This window comes from Lepisosteus oculatus, chromosome 16, assembly GCF_040954835.1.
Source record: "Lepisosteus oculatus isolate fLepOcu1 chromosome 16, fLepOcu1.hap2, whole genome shotgun sequence".
Lineage (NCBI taxonomy): Eukaryota > Metazoa > Chordata > Actinopteri > Semionotiformes > Lepisosteidae > Lepisosteus > Lepisosteus oculatus.
In genome coordinates, this window is record NC_090711.1 from 20,888,466 (window position 1) to 20,899,358 (window position 10,893).

Sequence of the window (10,893 nt, forward strand, 5' to 3'; positions counted from 1 at the left end):
GCTAACGACCGCTGAAGCTGATCTCTTATTAACTGAATATAATCATGTTCTTTCAATACCGCCGTATTCAGTTTCCACACACCATTTCCAAAGCAAAAATCCAAAGTACCAATCTCTACCCAAATGGTCACATGATCTGAAAACCAAGCAGGAATTACTGCAGCTCTCCTGATGGGAATGTCAGAGGGCACAAAGACGTAATCTAGCCTTTTTCCCACACCCCTGGTATTCCGCCACATTACTGGAAATTTTGTGAAAATGCCTTTAAAGCTGTCCGTCACATCAAAATCCCGTAATACTCGATTAATTTCAATTGCCCCAGTAGTTCATAACAGGATATCTTCATTGAAATCTCCACCTAAAAAACACCTTCTTGTTCGTTGTGCACCAGGGCGCTAGATCTGAAAAGAGCCCCTCCGCGCACCGCACACTACCAGACGTAGTATCAATAATATCCGGAGCGATAGACAAAGACTTCAAATAAGTTTTGTCCATCTTCCTGACAGTGACTGTAGTTTCCTCCGCGGTGGGGTTCTCCGACCCTTCCGCCCCAAGCTCCATGCCTCCCAGCTGCTGTACCTCCATCTCCTCGTCCTAGTTCTCTGCCAGCGGACCCTCTCTCACCTTCTTTTCCTCCTCTGCTCCCGAGTCGCCTTCTTCCTCCTCCCGCCGCCTCTTGGTTAACGTTTTCCCATGGTCCATCTCACTCTGTCATCTCGGGCACCGTGCCATTGTCTACATCCACATCCATTTCAGCTGGGCCTTGTTCCACTTCCTGCGGAAGTTCGGCCCCCTGTACTTCCGCACGTACTGAAACCACACCCGTTTCCACACCAGAGACCTCTTCCATTTCTTCAGGAACCTCCTCCCCCTCACCATCCACTCTTAGCATACCTCTATCATTGTTTCTCGCTCTTTGTATGTTTCTCCATGCACAGTCTTTAAACAAATGACCTTCCACACCACATAAACTGCAAACTTTCTGACGACACTCCCTCACCATGTGCCCACTCTTGTCACACACAGTACACACGTTCTCCTTGCATGCATTTGCTTGGTGTCCAAATTTACGACACTTTCTACAAAACTGGGGCTGATTGTAGTAAAACAAATAACCCCTACTAGCACCCAAAGAGAAAGATGCCGGAGGATGATGAAACCCTCCTGCCCCACGTGCATCAGACCGAAGCAAGACTCTATATTTTGCTTCCCGGCTCAAACGTTGCGACTGTCCATAATTTTCTCAGGCTGCCCCAACACTGAAACATGTCGGTAGAGGAAAGCTGTCACATCATCATCTTCAATGAATGGGTTGTACATGTGCACAATCACCACTCGAAGGTTATCGTTGTAACAACCCAGCACCTCAATCTTTCAAAAAAGGCTCACTTTTCTTATCTGTATATCTAGCTGTTACAAACTTGTAAATCTCTTCATCAGAAAATGTAACATCTGCATACTTCAGCTGCCTGTTCCCTTGCAAACACTTCACCTCATTTGACTCAAGGCCCAAAATCCCAAACAAAATTCTATCCTCAAACTCACGTCTAGATGGAGGCTCTCCCTCTTGCATCCAACGGAACCTCTTTCTCAGGCTGCCCCAACACTGAAACATGTCGGTAGAGGAAAGCTGTCACATCATCATCTTCAATGAATGGGTTGTACATGTGCACAATCACCACTCGAAGGTTATCGTTGTAACAACCCAGCACCTCAATCTTTCAAAAAAGGCTCACTTTTCTTATCTGTATATCTAGCTGTTACAAACTTGTAAATCTCTTCATCAGAAAATGTAACATCTGCATACTTCAGCTGCCTGTTCCCTTGCAAACACTTCACCTCATTTGACTCAAGGCCCAAAATCCCAAACAAAATTCTATCCTCAAACTCACGTCTAGATGGAGGCTCTCCCTCTTGCATCCAACGGAACCTCAGCATCCATTTCACCCTGGGAGCCTCCCCAGGCCGTTCGAAGGTGCCGAAACCCTCCGCCATCCTGGAGGAAGCCTCCAAGCCGGCCTCACGGAGGGTCCGCTCCAATCCCAGCAGGCGTAGAAACTTCTGATGGTAGTCCAGGCAATCCAAACAGGCAAAGATGCAGCAGCACTCCAAAGGAAAAATTTGGGTCCACGACCAGTCCTTCTGGCAATACTCCCCCTGTTGATCGCAGCCAAAAGGCCGAGAAGTGATGCCCGACGCCGGCCTTGGGCTGGTGCGCGGGCGTCCGGCTGGCACACAGCAGTGCAGGCCGACGCCTCTGGAGCCCGGTACACATGCGGCTGCCGGACAGCCGGGCTTCGCTCGCTCCCCCTCTCTCCTGCCTGCCTTCCTGCCAGTCCCAGTCAGGGGCCCTGCTCTTTGATCTTCTGTCAATGGCCCGTCAACAACCGCAGCCACAGGGGGCGCCAGCAGGCCGGCCTCCTTAGCAGTAGCCATGCCGAGCGAGCTGCAAGTGAGAGTGGACCATCAGCACCTACGGGCAGAGGCAAGGGGCAGCTCTCCCAATTGGGAGGGACACAAGGACACACACCTACCTGCCTGCTTCCCCAAAAGAAAAGAAAAAGGTGTATAGACTACGTTTTTTGGTGGGAAAACGCACGGGAGCCGAAAAGGGGGCCGGCCTGCTTGCCGAGAAAGGCGAGACGCGGGAAAGTGCGCAGAGGGAGGACGGGAACGGAGACGGAGACAGGGAGGGGGAGAGAGAGACACGGAGACACACAGACGGATGAGAGACGAGACCGGAGAAGAAGGAGCTCCAGTCCACCTCGCTTGCTTCCTACGTCTCTTTTCACCGCTGAGAGAAGGTAGTGCACCGTTCCCGGAGGCGCTGCAATACCAGGCCGATGAGTAGAGAGGACAGAGCAAGCTCCTGATCCAGCTCCCTGTTCCAAAAATCCATTTAATATGTGGTCCCCCGATGGGGGACGTATCAGATATTAAACTGATAAGAACAGATTTTTGTTTTTTTTTATTACAAAGTAACAAATCAACTATTTACAGAAAGAAAGAATAACTAATATCAAAAAAGCAACTCAGGTCAGACACGGCAAATTCACAAATTCAGGAACTATTTACAGAAAGAAAGGGTAACTAATACAAAAAAATGCAACTCAGGTCATAAACAGCAAAGTCACAAATCAAATAACTATTTACAGAAAGATAAAGGGTACTAATATCAAGAACGCAAAATGTATTTTCATTTTTTTTTATTATTACAAAATGCAAAAACACCAAAACTTCGAATACACAAACTAACAAACACAAAAACAAAAGTACTACACAGCTAAATCAACAATTTCTCACCTTATTAACATAATCCCACACATTATACAAACACAACCCGCCCCATCACAACTTCTCCCCTCACTCAAAACAATCCAGCAATCAAATTCAAATATGCAAACATAAAATAAGCAACATATTTAAAAAACACATAACACATTTTACAACACAGGCCCTATTTATCATATGCCCCCCTATGCAAATTAAGTACCCACCCCCAAAATCTCACAACAGGTCTCTATTTACATGTCGTGGAAACACAAAGAACTACAAAGGAATTAACCTCCAATCCCAAATGTCCACTATAGATTTCCACTTTTCCTTCACGGCATGGAAACCCCACCTTCTTATATCTCTCTACCAACCCTTTTAAATTCCGTAAAAGTTGTTTATGTAACCCATCTACAGTACAAACCGTTCCTCTTTTAACCAACAAATTCCTTACATCCCAGAATTCAAATTTAATTAAACTGATTAACAGCCACAACACAAAACTCTTGGTGTTTGCCCTGCCTCCTACCTTCATCCCATACAATACAACCGCCGGAAGCACACGAAAAGTGGGGGATAAACTAGCAAACAAGGTTTCACATTTGCTCCAGGTTAGCTGTGCAAAATTACAGTCCCAAAACACATGGCTGATCGACTCCACTGCCTGACACCCAGCTCTTAGACACTCCTGCTGCTTTGTTAGTTTGTGTTTGAACAAGACCTCTCGGACTGCCAGATGACCCCAGGCGGATAGGCAGTTCAAGTCCATTAGGTGGTGCCGTAGCCCTCTGGGCTGGACTCGCCGCCAGACCTCGTTGGGGACACCTCCTACGAGGCCGGCCTCTTCAACTTGGGTTGTTGCAATGTAGAGCCGTCTGTGGTTCAGCAGGATCTAATGGTCTTTGAGTTCAGGGTGTTGCTTCAGCCAGTGTGTCGCGTGTCGGTAATCTCATGGCAGGTCGTTTCCATGGGGCATCATGTTGGACCAACGGGCCAGGGCGCGCATGTGGCTTGATAGCCAGAATCTGACAAAATACTGAAAAGGGTGTGAGATTGGGGAATGCAGGGCTATACACAGGCCAGACGCATATATGCAATTTAGTTCGACGGGGAAGTTGGGAACTCCCCGTCTGCCTTCTTCCACCGGGCGATACATGTCATGCGCACATACTCGTATAACCCCCCACATAAACTTAAAGACTTCCCTTATCTATTAAACCGCATGGGCATGGGGTACACAGAAGCCAGGTAGACCAGCACAGGCAAAAACACTACCTTCAGAATCAAAACTTTACCTACAAAGGACAGCTGCTTGTTTTTCCAGTATGTCAGCTGCAGCCGAGCTTTCTCAAGTCTCTGGGACCAATTGTACCGAGCGGCATCTTGCCCCGTAAATAACACCCCCAGGATCCTAAGAGGCCCTTCGCAGATGTCTAGTACATGTGCTAGTCCTAATTATTCTTTCCTTGACCCTAAAAGTTTGATCTGGCTTTTCCTTTTGTTTAGTTTTGCACCTGACGCGAGGGAGAAGTTCTCAAAAACGTCTAGAGCTGTCTGCAAGCTAAGGTCAGAACTGAGGAATAAGGTGACGTCGTCAGCATATAACGCCACCTTAACTCTTTCTCCTCCACTCCAAGGTACCAGGATCCCGTCGATGATTGGTTCCTTCTGGACTGCCCGAGAGTAAGGCTCCATGTACAGTGCGAATAGTAATGGGGACAGGGGGCAGCCCTGGCGCACTCCGGAATCTTGGTGGATCAGCCCTCCCAGGTGCCCATTTACTAGTACCCTCCTGCCTACTTGTGTATATAATATCTTTAACCAGCCCAGCATAACGGGGCTGAACCCCATCTTCACCATTATCCGCCAACCGAAAGTATGTGAAACATTATCGAAGGCATTTTCTAGGTCCAAGCTGGCTATTAGTAACGGGACGTTCCTGCTTTCGGACCACGAGATCACGTCCTGCACTAGTTGGAGGGTCCAGCTGGCACACCTACCTTGAACCCTGCACATTTGGTCCCAACCGATCACATGGGATAGAACCCCTTTCAAGCGGTTCAGTAACACCTTAGCAATCAGTTTGTAATCAACACACAACATTTGTAACGGCCTCCAGTTTTTAAGGTCTGTTGCAGACCCTTTTTTATACAACAGCGTGAGGAATCCCTCCCTCATTGAATCACACATAATCTTTCTGCGAAAGATTTCCTCCGTCACCTGTAGTAAGATTGGCCCTATGATGTCCCAAAACGTACGGTAAAATTTGGCTGGTAATCCATCTTTACCTGGAACCCTGCCAGCCTTCATGCCAATCAAGGCATCACCAAGTTCCTGAAAACTAACTGGGGCTCCAGATTTAACGGGAATCTTTGCTGTAATGTTACTAAGCAGCTTTGCCCCCATGGCTTTGTCCACTGGCTTTAGGGAGAAGAGAAGCTGGTAATAGTTCCTCACAGTTTCCAGCATCTCTTCTCTACCGGCTACAATTTTTCCTTCCAAGGTCTGTACACCAGTCATCACTCTGCGTTTCTGTCTTTGCCGTATTCGACGGAAGAAACTGGAACATGTTTCATGGGTTTGTATAAACTGCACGTGGGCTCTGAACAGATAGCTCTTTGCTTTCTGTTCATGATAAGCACGCAGCTCGGCTTTAGCTGCTGCAATAACTTCTGGGCTCACTGGAATGTCCTTATTACATTGAGGAAAATAAGTTATTTAGTTTTTCCAGTAACACCCTGCTTTTCTGCCGTTCGCGTTTGAGTCTTGCTTGACAATAAGCTCTAGACTCTTTCCTGATTTTCTTCTTTAGCTGTTCCCACCAGTCAATCAGGGGGGGTGCCTGATTCCTCTCCTTCCACCATTTTTGCAATTTAAACCTCATTGACCTAACGTATTCATCTTCTCTTAAGTTCTCCGTATTTAGTTTCCACACCCCACGCCTGAACTGACTCCTTAGATGTGGGAAATGGGCCTCCACTAGGGCATGGTCTGAGAAACCCACCAGCTTTACCACCACCTTCTCAACGGGTACATCCAGTGAGGCGAATATGTAGTCGAGACGTTTTACAGTACCTTGGGCGTTCCTCCACGTGGCCTCTGCTTTCTCCTTTTGGATCCGATAAGCGCAGTCGAAAAGGCCAAACTGTGCTAGGAGAAGGTTAAGTTGTCTTGCTCCTGGATCCTTCTTATCTTGAAGGTCCACATTAATGTCCCCCTCCTATGATAATCCACTTATTGGTCAGGCAAACAGGGTATAGATCTTTAAAAAAGTCTGCCCATAAAGACGTCAATGCCGGGGCATACACACACACACACCGAAAACTATTCTCACCCAAACAAATATCTAGATACAATACTCTCCCGGGTACTACATTCACGCATCTTTCCACTATAAAATCGTGGTTACCTAATAGAATTCCAACTCCAGAGGAATGAATGCCTCCAATATTCCATCTAGAATCTCCTCTGTCCCACTCATGAGTAAACTGTGTAACATCTCTTTCATCTTTTAGGTGGACTTCCTGCACCATACAGATGTCGAAAACCATGGTTTTCAGGTAGGAAAAAAAGGCCGTCCTCTTTACTATATTCCTTAATCCCCGAATGTTTAACGTTAGTATTTTCAACATTGGGGATATTACAGAGACTCAGAGTACTGGCGCAACATTTGGCATTAGAACATTTGGCTTGACGCACTGACGCCTCTCTTTGTCCCTGTAAGGACAGGCTTTCTATTCTACCTCCCACCCGTTTGCAGCCAACTGTCACTCCCACCAGTGCCTTCACCCCACGCTGAAAGCTTGATGCCCGGATTGGATACTGCACGTTTCCGTTCTTCCAGGTGCAGAGCTCTAGAAACTGCACAGGACTTTCCAGAGTCTTCACCACCATGTTTGGGTGTCTTTGTACCCCAGTCTCATACATCTCTTTGAATTCGCCATTATCCGCTATCCATTCTTTAACCAAATCACCCAATAATATCTTCTTATTAGCAGCATCTGTCTGATTGCATCCCTTGTAATTTCCTCGCCAGAATGTCTGCACTGCACCACAATCCCTACCCAAGATAGCATTTGTTCGTTACAGGTCTTAGGCCAGACTATTTTGTTAGCCTTTTCGTCCCATTTGCAGAACATCTTAAATTTCAGGGGTACCTCTGCGAATATGTGGACTCTCCGCAGGGCAATACGTGGTTGCATGCGTTCTTCTGGGCTTCTGCCGAAATTGGGGTCGTCTCTGTTTCTGGAATACAGGATCTGGGGGACATTTCCAGTTCTGACATGGGGGGGGGGGTCTCCCGCAACACCTACCTCGCTCTCTGGTCCTAGTGGTGAAAACTCAGTCTAGGACAGCGGTTCTATGGCCATCACCTCAAAAAATTCCAGGGGGTCTTTGCCCGGTTTCTTCACCAAGGTGGGTGGTTGGCTTGCCGCCTTCCTTTTCCCACCTTTCTTGGCGAGGGTGGTATCCATGGCCACCGCTTCTTCCATGCTTTCTCCCCAGTTTATCACTTCTTTCTCCGCAGTGGGCAGATTTGATTCCTCCACTAACGTCCGCAAGTGTTCCAGCGGGTTAAGCGTGGCTCCTCCGTCTTCCCCTTCTGCACCCACCGGATCCGAAGTTTCTGCTTGGCCATGGTGAACTTCTGTGAAGGTAAGTACTGTTGTAGTCTGTCTGTGGTTCGTCTCCTTGTGCCCCTGTTCCTCCTCCACAGATTCCATCTCCCATCTCCTCCCCGATGGTGTCCGGGGCCAGCGACACCGGTGTCAGTCTCTCTACTGGCACAGCTACAGTATCTTCTGCATGGCGAGCCAAGTTCGTATGTGCTGCAGACGTGCCGCCCGTAACGGCAGTGAAGCTCTTTGCTCTTTTCAGGCACGCCTTGTAGATGTGCCCAGAGACCCCGCACAGATTACATTTTGGCTTGGCTCTACACATCAAGGTACTGTGACCCACTTTGTCGCATGTTCGGCAAACCTCCGCTTCGCAGTCCGAAGCATAGTAGCCTTTCTGCCCACACCGTCTACATGCAAAGGGTTGATCTGGGTAGTACAGGTAACCTCCGATTGGAAAGGATGCAGGGGGGTGTAGGAGCCCATCCTCTGCATTGGGGTCTGCTCTGAAGCGTACCAGAAACTTTCTTTTCCTGTTCCGGACTTGCTTCCTATCCGTCACTTTTATTCTCGAATCTTGCACGTCAACAAATCTTTTAAGAAAGTTAACAATATCTTCTTCTGGTGTAAATGGGTTGAGCACATGTACCCATATGGGTCTCAACTCACGTGCAAACAGAGGCTCGAGAAGGAAGTTAACAAAGGGTTCTTCTTGCCTGCGAGTGGTCAATATGGACCACACTTTCACGCACTGATCCGAAGATGAAATTGACAAGTCAAAAATCTTTTTACCTGGGAAATCCTGGAGGCAGTAGGCATCTTCTGGTTGTAAAGGCAGATGCTTGAAAATGACGTCATCCTCAAAAGCGTCTCTCTTAGCAAATTCTTTTCCTGAAGCCTCCTCTCACAGCACAAATTGCACGGTGTGCCTTGGCTGTGCGGTCTTGATTGAAGTTGTCTCCATTCTGTGTAGTGTGGCCAGAATCCTTTCCGCCACAAAGAAAAAATCGCCGTTGCTTTGAAAAAGCCGCGCCATCCACCCCTTCCCTCTTTCAGCTCAGAGCCCAAGCCGTGGTCAGGCCACGAAATCAGGATCTTTGCCAAAAGGCCGAGAAGCGATGCCCAACACCGGCCTTAGGCTGGCGCGCGGGCGTCTGGCTGGCGCACAGCGGCGCAGGCCGACGCCTCTGGAGCCCGGTACACACACGACTGCCGGACAGCCGGGCTCCGCTTGCTCCCCCTCTCTCCTGCTTGGCTGCCTGCCTTCCTGCCAGTCCCAGGCGGGGGCCCTGCCCTTTGATCTTCTGTCAACGGCCCGACAACGACTACAGCCGCAGGGGGCGCCAGCCGGCCGGCCTCCTTATTTTGAGGGAAAATGCCTGGCTGTCGAAAGGGGCCCACCTGCAAGGACGGACACAGGCACACAGGCACACAACCGTCCGCCCACCTCCCTGGAAAAAAGATGAAAAAAGTTTTTGGGAGGGAAAACGCACGGGAGCCGAAAAGGGGGCCGGCCTGCTGCCGAGAAAGTCGAGACGCAGGAAAGTGCGCAGAGGGAGGACGGCGATGGCGACAGAGACAGGGAGGGGGAGAGAGAGACACAGAGACATACAGATGGACATGAGACGAGACCGGAGAAGAAGGAGCTCCAGTCCACCTCGCTTGGTTGCTGGCTGCCTGGCTACGTCTGTCTTTTTACCGCTGAGAGAAGGTAGTGCACCATTCCCAGAGGCGCTGCAATACCGGGCTAATGCGTGGAGAGGACGGAGCAAGCTCCTGATCCAGCTCCCTGTTCCAAAAATCTGTTTAATATGTAATACATAACCGATCTCACGAAAAGTCAATCCCACACACACAACCAATTTAAGTCCTTCAACATATTGTCCAGCCTGCCGGGCTGGTTCTGCGACCAGATCTTATTAGAGACACCAATTGCTGCACTCTCCGTCTTCATCACCGTTTTGTACAGCAACCTATGGTTTAAAGACATCGTACCTCGGCGGGCTTCCAGGTGTGACTTGAGCCACTGTTCCGCGTGACGATAATGCAGGGGGTAGCCGTTCCACTTTTGGAGTACTGTGAGTCCATGTTGCCAGATGTCGCATTACTGTCAGAAACCATAGTTGAACAAAAAAATAACATACAGATGCAGCCATTCAAAGTGCGCGGCACAGACACGTACCGGAGGTAAATGGCTACGGCCTTGCAAAATACCGAGGTATGTGATTGGTTGACTGACAGGGGCACTCGTGGTGTGTTGGTCGGTCGTAGAAAGATTTAAATCTTTACTGTGCCCGTTTTAGTATTGAATATTTATAGGGAATTTTACCACTGAGGGGAAATCTTAGTAGCTGAGCATAAAAAGAATAGGAGCATACTGTAATGTGTGTGAAGGCCATAAACGATATTAATTTTGGAACATAAACATACAGTATATGGCTGGTCTCAGTACTTTAAAGAAAACATACACACCAGTATTCCATTTCTCCCTAAACATTTTAAGCATCGAAGTCTTTAACTAACGTGATACCGAAGTCAACAAGCATACTTTTAGAATTTGATTAAAAGGGAATATAATATGGAATCGCATATCTAAAGGAATTAATAACGATATAATTATATTCATGTACCGCAACACAAGAATTGTACACGCTGTATGATGTCTGTTGATAATGTTTGTAGGGCTTTTTCCAACACTCCTCATGTGACCTTGCCGGTGGCGCTGTGGGTTAGGTTCCTGACTCCCACATCACACATTGCGTGTTTGAATCCAGCTGGAGCCATGACTTTTTTTTTAACAAACATTTCTTTGAAAAAATAAAACGTTGCCCTGGGTCAGAGATTAAATAAAACTTCACTCACACCAAACAAATTTATATTTCTAAATATCACAACATGATCAAATTTAACAATGAATAGTCACCTATGTGTTACAATATAAACATTTATATTGATTTAAATCACGTTTAAATCGCCTTTATTTAAAACCCATGAAACTCAATGA

The 10,893-nt window shown here is 47.8% G+C and overlaps 1 non-coding gene and 1 pseudogene across 1 annotated transcript; both read right to left on the reverse strand.

The window, feature by feature from the left end:
- Positions 1-2,802: 2,802 nt before the first annotated feature.
- Positions 2,803-2,994, reverse strand: LOC138223489 (U2 spliceosomal RNA). The gene has a single exon (XR_011181910.1). It is a non-coding gene; the product is annotated as a U2 spliceosomal RNA (small nuclear RNA).
- A 6,604-nt stretch (positions 2,995-9,598) lies between these two features.
- On the reverse strand, positions 9,599-9,733 carry LOC138223529 (U2 spliceosomal RNA; annotated as a pseudogene).
- Positions 9,734-10,893: the final 1,160 nt, after the last annotated feature.